The following is an 11,411-nucleotide window of genomic DNA, read 5'->3' as shown; positions in this document are numbered from 1 at the left end:
GGTGTAGGTATGGTGACAGCAGAACAGCCATGAGAGGTTAAGGAGGGGTGAGGGTAGGCCTGGTCTTGAATGAGGGTCGGGGGTTAGGGAGCAGCAGTAGAGGTAGTGATAGAAGTGATGATAGGGGTCGAGGTAGTGATATGGGTTGAGGTAGGCTTGATCGCAGCTGAGGGACAGAGTCAGAGAGTAGCAGTAGGATGGGCAAGGGAGAAGAGATGGCTTTTATTTAAGGGAGGAACGGAAGTAGGTTTTCCACGGACAGCCTTGTTCTTGCCGAGTTATTACAATAGGGGCTGATGGTGTAATCAGAACTGAATAGCTGCTGGTAATTGTTAAGTCTTTAAAGTGTGGCCAATGACAGTAACAGTTTTTTTTTTTACGTGAGGAAACTGGAGTCCCTGAAGGAATCTCGTGCGGAACAGGTCGAGAACATAAACTCAACATGCAGTGACATCCGAGTCAGGAATCAAACCCACGCCTTCTTGCTGTGTTACCACTGTAACACCTTGCTGTCCAAACTTTAGATGCCGTGTGAAAGCACATTGGGACATAGGAAATAAATTAATCATTTTGTCATAAGTCTGGTTGACAACGAAGGAGAAAACAGACTTACGTAAATATGTGAGTTGTATTTAAATGGTAACTCTCACTTTTATAAGCACGGTTGCTAGGTATTACAGCAACACTTCCACTACACAGGCCAATCAGCTGCCAATCAGCTGAAAGCAAAATTAAGCACCCATGCAATATGGCTGCCTTCACATCCCCCAACCAACATGGCTGACGCAATGTCCTCCATGTAAAAAATGGACAACTTGACATCACCCGTACAAGAAAACCAGCACGATGTCACCCATGCCATATGGCTCACTTAAAGTCACCTCTAGAATATGGCAACCAGGACATCTGCCATGAAACATTGCCGCCGTCACATCCGCACTCCACGATGTAGCATGGCCGATGTGACATCACCAATGCAACATGGCTGATATGATGTTCCCCATAATTGTTATTACCATGCGGGGTTTTGCACTGGATGGTGGCTCCGTCTTGTGAGTCTGAGAGTGCACTCCATCTCACGTCTTTCCTCTGTATCTTTCTCGATTGGCTTGACTACACACACAAAAACAAACGTCCACAACATAGCCTTTAACAAACTGTTGGAGCAAGTGCAGTTATTGAGCACTGAGCCAGCATTTCTGAAATCTTCGCTTCCAAATTCAGGAGGGTCCTGGCATGTTTTTTTAGCAGTGCGTAATGTTACTGGGTGTAATCCCAATGTATTAATTTGCAGATTGTTTTTGGAAGAGGAACACATGGAATAGAGAATATACGCAGGTGAATGACAACAGTCAAACTCTTAATAAAAAGGACACATTGTGGCAATAAGCGATGTTGACCAATGGTCAAGGAAAATAACAGTGACAGCCAAGTAATGGAGCACTTCCGAGAGATCGTCCAACTGGAGAAGGAGCGATAAAATCATCTCAGCTAGCAGGAGCTGAACGGAATATTATATCACAGGATATTTAGAGGTGTCATCGGCTTGGGGAGGCCTTCATTCAGCAGTGGAGAGATAAAAATGCTGTAGATGTTCTGGTTAAAATAGACATTCAGGTACACAGACAGGATCTCAGTCAGACACTGTTTGATACCTAGACACAGGCAGGTAGACACACAGCCAGGCAGAATTTGTGAGGAGAGAGAGTAGAGAACACAGGCACGTGAACCACATATTCGCCCATACATCACCACGCGAGTTGAGGAGCCGTACCTCCATGTTGGCGACGTGCAGAGCAAGTTTCGTAGAGTGTTTGTGTCTCACACCTTCTGGGTTTCTGTGAGGAAAGCGGGAGACGAGTCTAGGGTCGTACACAGTCTACGATCATTTCTCAATAAGATTCACATCTCTATATCGTGAAATCCTGAACATTTATATAATTACTCATTTGGGATTGCACATCGCCCTCTACTGGCAGACTAATGGCCACTTGCAGACCAAGTTCTGAGCCACCTTGTGACCCACAGGGATAGCTATCACGAGAGGTTGAGAGGGGTGAGTATGGGGTGAGACAGAGCAGCAAAATCCATCATTGTACTGCACTTCTATGCTCCCCCATCCCATGATTTAACCACAGCTCCAACACAAACCCACATCGTCAAAACGGACATCCATCATCAACACGAACCCACAGCATCGACACGGACTCACATCATCAACACGGACCAACATCATCAACACAAACACAGTTTAACACGTAGGCTTTCACGACTAATATCCATAATAGAGGGTTTTTTGGGTTAAATATATAAATGTGTCGTTAAAACCCGCCACCACCCGACACAGACAACTAGTAAGGGTTGTCACTTAAACAGAACATGCCAATTCGTCACTAGTACAGAACACCGGTGCGTTGCAGAGCCAAGCCACAACATTTACAATTTGAGCACGACGTTTAGCCACTAAGGGGCCGTCCATAAATGACGTCATGCGATTTTGGACGATTTTTGACCCCCCCCCCCTCGTCAAACGGCATCACAAAAAGTCAGACCACCCCTCAAATATGACGTCACAAAGCTCTGCCCCCCCCACCCCCAAAAATATATAAACATGCTTCAAATCGCTTTAAACTGTCATTGTAGTGCACTGATGTTGTAGGAGAAAACATGTATTAAAAAGTCTATTTAATTAAGTAGAATGTGTTGCCTATATTAAAAGTTTCGCATTTTAATGTGGCGTCACATTTCTCAAACCCCCTCCCGCCTCGTTACACATCGTCACAAATGTCTGACCCCCCCCCCTCCCCAAGGTGCGTGACGTCATTTATGGAAGGCCCATAATTACCACAAGTTTCATCAGGCGACATACATATTTGTGGAGAAGTCTAACTGTTCCGTTATTTATATACACACATTAACATGGACCCAAATCATCAGACCCACATCATCAACACAAACTCATATCAACAAAACGGACTCACATCATCAACACGGACTTGCATCATGAACACAAAATCACATCCTTAACACATGAAGCTGCCGAGTGTAACCAAGTCTCACTCTGATTCGTTCCCACTCTGCTGCTCTTTCCCCACACCTCTTCCACTCTCACCTGTTCGAGTATTCGCTCGGAGTGGCTTCAGCTGCTGTCTTCTGCGTCCGTCTCCTCCACGTGTCTCTCGAACATTGAGGGCACGTGGTCCGAGACCGGATGTCGTGGGATATTACGTCACGGTGACGTCAAGACGGAGATCCCCGCCCCCTTTTGCAACTTCCGGCGCCGCGCGGCCACGTGGGAGAGTGACGTCATGGCAGCCCACGTTCCTCTTCCGGGTGTCGTGGCCGTCATTGGTGACGGTCCTGGGCCCCTAGCTCTGGGTCGACTCAGGCCGCGTGGCTGACGGGATGTGTACAAAATACTCGTCACTAGAGGGGTGAAGGTGCAGCCCTGCAAGTGCTCGCTCTCGCCGCTGCTGGAGGACGGGTACGACGAGAGCAAGCTCTGGAGAAGCGCTTCTGGAGGTGTATTTATTGCTTTTGGCCTACTCTTCCACGTCGGCAAGTACGTCCTTGGGTAAAGGTGAGAGAGTCCCGACACTTTACCCACCGCACAACGCGTGTTGGCAGAGTGGACTTGCAATGCAGTGCCTGAGTCGGCCCTTCAATTGCCTTTCTCATTCACCCACTGCGTTCACTCGGCCACAAGTTCTTTGACCTACGTAGAGACTCCTCGACTCGCATAGAGACCCGCAGTCCCCAACTGATCGACTTAATGTCCCTCACTTTGCAGGCCTGTGTTGTGTTTAACTTCGCTTAGATCCCAGGTTCCAATGCGGGAATCAAACTGCGCAACCGTGATTAATCCGGGTTCTCACGTGTGGCAATTTGATGGTCTCTGCGCTGATACCAATTACTGTACCTATTTAGAAACCCATAGACTCATAGAGACCCACATGCTGACCCAGATTATTTACTAGATGCTCAGACTCACAGAGATATCCCCAGACTCGCCTAGAGACCCATCGACTTGTGTGGACGGCCCTACACTTGCACGGAGACGCATTTAGACCAATAGCCTCACGCAGTCCGTTCCATTCTTGTGTCTGGCAATATGTTCAGGAACTAAATGCCGACGTCAACGTCTGCTCCTCGCGACGGGAGACCTTCAGCAGACAGAGTTCGTGTCGTTTTGCTGTTCCTCCGTTGACGGAGTGCAGACTTACAGTGAGTACACTGCACTCACTGTACATAGTCTGGGTTGCATTGGCCACAGTCGCACTGCTGTGGCTCGCGTTTTGAACTTTACATTGGCGAGGGAGATGGACGCAACGGCCTCCTGGTGATGTTCTGACTCGGCTGATGATCGCACCGCCAGTGTCTGCGAGGAGGAATGTTTGAGCCAGGGGGTGCGATGCTGTTGGTCTCGATCGAGGTGTTTATTCTTGGAGGCCCCTTCATCCCACTGCCATATTAAGGTTGTTCTCAGCGTGTAACACCAGTAATAGGTTTTGTTTTGAAGGTCGTCAGCTGTGATCTTGTCCGTTCCTTGCGTTGGATAACAAGAATACTTTGAACCTATTGCTATACAAGCCGTAAGTGTATAACTCGTGTAAAGCCCATTGAGCTCTACAGCTCTGTTCTCAGACATACCTCTCAAAGGCCATTATGGCCTCTAACCTGCCATTATGAACCTGAGAGAGACACCCAGACCCAGGACTTGAAGCCAGGATCTCAGCAGTGTTGGCTCAATGTCTCTGACCCAGCCATTACGAACCTGAGAGAGACATCCAGACCCAGGGCTTGAACCCAGGCTCTCAGCAGTGTTGGCTTAGTGTCTGACCTAGCCATTATGAACCTGAGAGAGACACCCAGACCCAGGACTTGAACCCATGATCTCAGCAGTGTTGGCTCAGTGTCTCTGACCAAGCCATTATGAACCTGAAAGAGACAACCAGACCCAGGGTTTGAATCTAGGATCTCAGAAGTGTTGGCTCAGTGTCTCTGACCAGGCCATTATGAACCTGAAAGAGACACCCACACCTAGGGTTTGAATCTAGGATCTCAGAAGTGTTGCCTCAGTTTCTCTGACCCAGCCATTATGAACATGAGATTGACATCCAGACCCAGGGCTTGAACCCAGGATGTCAGCAGTGTTGGCTCAGTGTCTCTGAACCAGCCATTATGAACCTGAGGGAGACACCCAGACCCAGAGATTGAACCCAGGATCTCAGCAGTGTTGGCTCAGTGTTTCTGACCCAGACATTATGAACCTGAGAGACACAGCCAGACCCAGGGCTTAAACCCAGGATCTCAGCAGTGTTGCTTCTGTGTCTCTGACCCAGCCATTATGAACCTGAGAGAGACACCCAGACCCAGAGCTTGAACCCAGGATCTCAGCAGTGTTGGCTCAGTGTCTCTGACTCAGCCATTATGAACCTGAGAGAGACACCCAGACACTTTGGTTCTATTTGGTAAAGTCACATAGGTAAAAAATAAAACAACAAAAATCACGACGTTTCGGCCACAGCACAAGCGGCCTTCATCAGGTGAAGGGGACCAGACTGTCTCGAAGACTGCGCTGGAGTGAAACAGAGCCAAGCTCAGACCACGGCTTTTAAGCTGTGTGAGAGGGATTAAGGTGCCTTGACAAAGGAATTAGCATAAAAATTAGCATTTAATTGGCGGACTTAGCATGATGAAAGGTGTAGAGGGGGTGAACATGCGGGTACACATGCACCTGCATGTGCTGCGAAAGTTTGGGGTACCACTACTTGAAAAATTTTAATTGGCAGACTTAGCATGATGAAAGGTATACTGTTTGGTTCTTTTCGGTAAAGTCACGTAAAAAACAAAAATAAAAAATTCACGACGTTTCGGCCACAACACAAGTGGTCTTCATCAGGTGAAGGGACTAGACTGTCTAGAGGATAGCGCTGGAGTGAACACAGCCAAGCTGGAGTGTGTTCACTCCAGCTGTCCTCTAGACAGTCTGGTCCCTTCACCTGATGAAGGCCACTTGTGTTGTGGCCGAAACGTCATGAATTTTTTTTTTTTGTTGTTTTTTATGTGACTTTACCGAATAGAACTAAACAGTATGGATCCTTGCAGTCACGAAAGCTTTAAATCTAGAAATGATGAAAAGTGTAGAGGGGGTGAACATGTGGGTGCATATGCACCCGCATGTGCTGCGAAATTTTGGGGTACCACTACTTGAAAAAATATACTATACCATTGAAAATTAGTTTAATGTTTGGTTCGATTTAGAACATCTTTCCAATGGTTGCTTAATTTGAAACCATCTTCTCGGTTGAAATTGTGTCTGTGTTTGTAGATCTGAATTGCCTCGTGAACAAATCTGTGATAAAAACCCGTGGGTTTGCAAAGAACCTTGGTATCAGTGATAGCCAATGTTTTCATGGAGAAATTTGAATCGGACGCCATCCAGACTTCCACCCTCAGACCTTATTTTACCTATGTGACTTTACCGAATAGAACCAAAGAGTATGGATCCTTGCAGTCACGAAAGCTTCAAATCTAGAATAGATACTGCCAGACCCAGGGCTAGAACCCAGGTTCTTAGTGCTGCTGGCACTGAGAATGCACACATTCAAATACACATCAATTTTTGCTATAGATTCAACGTAAAAAATATACAGGAAAACAATACAGTACTTGCAAATTGAACTTAACCTATTTTGGCAGAGTCTGGCAGTGCTGAGACATCAGAGTTCAGTTCTCGACTACTGTTGCGAAATGGAATAGGCTACGTACAGAGACTGATGTCGTGGGGAAGAGTTGGCGAGGTCATGATGGGGTCACTCCTACAGCATTGTTAGTATCCCGAATGTGCTAGCAATGAATGTGCACGCGTCAACTTCTCCACATCACGATTGTATTAGAACTTCCTCTACCGGATCCTTTAGCAAATAATATTTTCATTTTATGCAATTGCCATCCCCCAACGCTGCAACATCAAATTAGGCGATCCTTTACGCAGACGATACAAAAACAAAAGCACCACTTCGCAAATCATAAAACTAAAAGATGAATTGATAAATAACTAGAGAAAAAATGGCCAAGAGAAAATGATCATCACATACTCTCATTTACAGGAAAAATAATTCATTTTTTTCATTAATTTTTTAACGTATCAAACATCGGAGTCCCGGTAGACTCTCCTTGGATCTCTCCCGGGCAACATGTCCCACTCGGCAAAGACCCCAGGGCTGCCCAGGACAAGCTGGTGGGACAATGTCGCTCGGCTGGCCTGGGAATGCCTGGAAAATCTCCAGGAAGAGCTAGAGTCTGTGTATAAAAGTGTCTTGTACAGTTGTTTAGTGTATAGTGTAGTAGTGTAGAGTAATGTAGTGCTGGAGTCTATCACCAGGGAAAAGGAGTCTGGACCGCCCTACTCAACATGCTGCCGCCGCGACTCTCACCAAAACAAGCGGATTGAGAAGCGAACGAACATCGGGGCACATTGTTGGCATAAAATGCTTAAAAATGACGCTTAAAAAAGAAAGCCAAATATCGACAGATGTATATGTCGGGCTCTAGTTTTGAGGATTTCGCCAGATTTCCAGATGCACCAGGGCACTTTACCTTCCCGTGTAATTTTCATTATTTGCCAAATTAATATAATTTTCATTTGGGATGAATTTCAAGTATTCCAAAACAGCCCTTGCACTCTGCAAAAGTGCCCACCGTATCGTTCTAATTATTACTCACGTTTCTTCCCCTGTGCTTTAAAATGGTAGTTTAACTATTCATGAAATTGAAACGTTTATTGCGTGTAATGCCTTTTGTTTAAATTTCACAGAGAGTAGAGAGAATGATTCAGAATTGCTGGAAAGCACAGACACGCTGGAAGGGCAGGCAGAAGCACTGCCAACAATTTCCCAAGCGCTACGGCCCGACAGTAGGATGTTTCGCCAACTCCATTAATGGGTGTTTATTGTGCTCCTGTAAGCGAGTGTGTGTGTTGTCAGGCTCATGTGGAAGAGGCTCGTGATGGACACTACTGGGCAGTTGGATGCAGCGTCCAAGGATAGCGGAGGGCGCAGGAGTGACGCTCACAACAACGAGAGGCTCTCCAGGTGGCTAAAACGGAACAAGTTAGCACAGTGGGGAGCACAGGTGGTTCATCTGCCTGCCATCTCAGTCAGTTAACTCACAACATCTTGGTCTGTTTCATGACCTGTCAGTGGGCCTTCGGCACGTCACGTGTGCACGTAGCCTGGCACAAGCACTGCGGTGATCTCACTGCCACATAGTCGTGAATGGTGGCTGTAGTTGTGTAAGAATATTTGTATAACTTGCATTGGATGCGTCTTATAATTCAGTTGAGGTGTGTTATAATGTGCGTTATTACAAGGTATGGAGGAGCGGTGGTGTAGTGGTTAACTCAGATCTTTGAACCCTGTGACCCGAGTTAGATACCAGCTCACAGCCAACAGCAGTGATGATTATCTAAACTGATGCCTGGCCTCTGCCTAGGTCAACTCAGCCTCCAATGAGTACCTGGTGCAGTGTGTAAACATCGCCACTGGGGAGACAAATGTGGTTGGGCGTGGTGCTTGCCACCCATCTCGTGTGCTGTGCGGGCCATCATAGGCGCTTGCGAACAGCACCTGCCCCAACTGTCAGTTAAGGCTCTACAGGGGATATTTGTCTCTGTATTACAATGATTGGAGGTTTAATTACACATGTAAAGCTTAATGCAGCTGTGTAATAAATATTTTAATTGCCAAAGGTTTGACGGATATGTTTTGATATATTGATGAACTGTAGTACTGCCTTCCCATCGTTGGGAAACGAATTGATTCCTGCAAGATGAAAAAAGAAATTACTATATTTTTTTTACATTTTAAGATCTGCATAACGTGAATCAAATCAGAAATGTGGACACTGACGAAGCACAGAGAAAAAAGTTGAAGGGCACGGAGATGGTCCGGAGTCTCAGCTCCGTGAGGGATTCCTGGGTAACCCAGCGTAATCATATTCATTCCAAAATGACGCTCCCGTCTGGTTACGTGAGACCGATGGAACGATCGGGATGAGATTGGGGGATATTGATGCACACATACACACAAAGATCCCCCATATAGCCCTTACAGACTTGGGACAAGTGCTATTAGCGAGCAGCACCTATATGGAGGCTGGCATGGCACACGGGGGGTAGGAGGGGGGGTGTTGGCCAGCACGACCCAAAAATCCCCATCATGGTGGTGAATGCCGTGCAGTTGTCATCCTCAGGCAGTTCGCGTGCGCGTTGTGATGGTTGCGCGTGGTGGTCGTGAACAATGGTGTCGCTTTGCTGAGTGATGGGAGTCGATGTATGAGTTGAAGCAGTCTACGCGGGGGTGAGAGTCTTAGTTCATATTTAACACGAGAATGCCTTCGTGTTAAACTTTTACAGTTCTCCCGAGCCCATCATACTGTTGCTACTCCGGCGCACCAGCTATGACCACGCCTACCCCAACCCCTATCACTACCCCAACCCCAACTCCTATAACCACCCGTATCACCACCATTACCCCTATCACTACCCCAACTTCTATCACTACCCCATCCCCTATCACTACCCAACTCCTATCACTACCCCAACTCCTATCACTACCCCTCCTTAACTGCTCCCGCCTGTTCTTGTCACAATAACTACACCACAAATTTTAATAACCCCGCTATTTATTTAAACCGCTGTCATGGTACGCACACTTTTATAATAGCCACCAATTGTTTGTGAATATGGCGCTGTATAAATTTATATAATATAAGATAGTACATTTTCTCTAAGCTTTATACAATTGCATCTCCAAGAGCTGTACAATGACAAAAACAAAAACCCTCCTTCCCTTCAGCCTCTCCTTCCTCCACCAACTCCGTTCTCTCCTCCATGCTCTCCTCCACAACCTCTGTCTTCTCCAAGACACTTCACACAAGCCAAGACACATTGAACCCAGGCCGCACCAGCAAACGAGGCAACATTGTTTAATGTATATTTACAAGTTAATTTTACAACGTATATTACAGTGACAATCATAATGTATGGTGTGTGTGGGGTGTAGTGTCTTGGCTGCAATTGTCCCCTGGTCCATCGCTTGCGTCCGCTGATGAGCATTGTGCCACTGCTGGTTCGGCGCTGGCTGCTCCCAAGGATCGTCTGCGCCATTTTGCAACGTTCAGGGTGTCCTGCCTTTGATCCATCCTGGGATTAACCAGGCTGGATTACAGTTCCAGGAACTCACAGATCCTTGAAAGTTCTGGACATTGGTGAGTTCCTCTGGCAAGCGAGGCTGGGTTGGCTGGGTTGTGAAACCCGGATGACCAGCCATGGCAAGGCCTAGCAGCCCATGTGTGTGTAGTACGTGTGTGTCTTGTGTATGTGGGCGTGTGTGTGGTGTGTATGTGGGCATGCGGTGTGTATGTGTGTGTTGTGTGTATGTATATCTTGGGATGGGAAGAGGGTGAAGTGTGTGTATGTGGTGATAGTGGTGGTGATGATACACATCTATCATCACCACCCCTTGCGTCGTCATGGCTACTCTGCGGTGGACACTCCACCACAAAGCAGCCGGCGGCGGAAGAAAAAGCAGATTGCTCGTCCCACGCGAGCAAGTCGCGACCGCTTCTTCTTCTTCTGCTCTCTCGACTCCTGCACCACCAACTCTGTCTTCTCATCCATGCTCTCCTCCGCAATCTCCGTCTTCTCTGCAGAGGCCAGGGTGAGTGAGGGCTGCGCAGGAGTTGACCTGTGAAGGGACAGACACGACACAATTTCATATCCCGTCTATCATTCGTTATTACTCTACAAGGTCACAACTCCCGATCATCCGTCCGTGAAATATCCCCGTTGCATTTTCACCTTGCTTCGCAACATTCACATCTTAAGACACAGTAGGGCTTTCCTTGGTAATTAAGGAAAGTGATAAGAAGTAATAATATAAACACACAGGACACACACGCAGAGCGGCTTACCGTTGCACAGCGGCTGCAGAGGGTTCTGTCGCTCTCCCTGTCGCACAGCGAGACCAGTCCCAGGTCAGCGGTGGCGACGACCGTGATGGTGGCAGTGGCGGTGGTGGTGTATGTGGTGGTGATGCCCGCAACAATGGTTGTGATGGTTATAGTGGTGATAGTGGTGGCAGCGGCGGTGGCGGTGATGGTGGCGGCCGTGGTTTTAACTGCAGCTGCTCCGGGTTGCCCGGGTTCACCCGTGCCGATATCCTGCAGCCATTTATGTGCCAGCGCCTACTCCGGTGTCATCCAAAAAGCCGGGATCCATCTGTTGAGACACACAGACAGACGCGGCACATGCCGTGAATGATGATGATTGGAGGGTTTACATTCGTCTCCTCCCACCGAGTCCTAGAACTATTGTCAGCAGTAGTAGCAGTCATCCACTTTTGGTG

General features: G+C 47.4%; 2 long non-coding RNA genes across 3 annotated transcripts; one reads left to right on the top strand and one right to left on the bottom strand.

The window, feature by feature from the left end:
• Positions 1-982: 982 nt before the first annotated feature.
• Positions 983-3,253, bottom strand: LOC142905715 (uncharacterized). The gene is made up of 3 exons (XR_012929732.1): positions 3,113-3,253; positions 1,775-1,838; positions 983-1,113 (listed from the first exon to the last, which is right to left on the bottom strand). It is a non-coding gene; the product is annotated as an uncharacterized LOC142905715 (long non-coding RNA).
• A 58-nt stretch (positions 3,254-3,311) lies between these two features.
• Positions 3,312-8,751, top strand: LOC142905749 (uncharacterized). 2 transcript variants are annotated; one of them, XR_012929779.1, is made up of 3 exons: positions 3,312-3,580; positions 4,120-4,224; positions 7,989-8,751. It is a non-coding gene; the product is annotated as an uncharacterized LOC142905749 (long non-coding RNA). The 2 variants fall into 2 exon arrangements; XR_012929780.1 differs by having other exon boundaries at positions 7,970-8,751.
• Positions 8,752-11,411: the final 2,660 nt, after the last annotated feature.

The sequence above is a fragment of the Petromyzon marinus genome, chromosome 58 (genome assembly GCF_048934315.1).
Source record: "Petromyzon marinus isolate PM22_M1 ecotype Great Lakes invasive population chromosome 58, UKy_Petmar_22M1.pri1.0, whole genome shotgun sequence".
Classification (NCBI taxonomy): Eukaryota; Metazoa; Chordata; class Hyperoartia; order Petromyzontiformes; family Petromyzontidae; genus Petromyzon; species Petromyzon marinus.
This window is presented reverse-complemented; position numbering and strand designations above follow the sequence as displayed.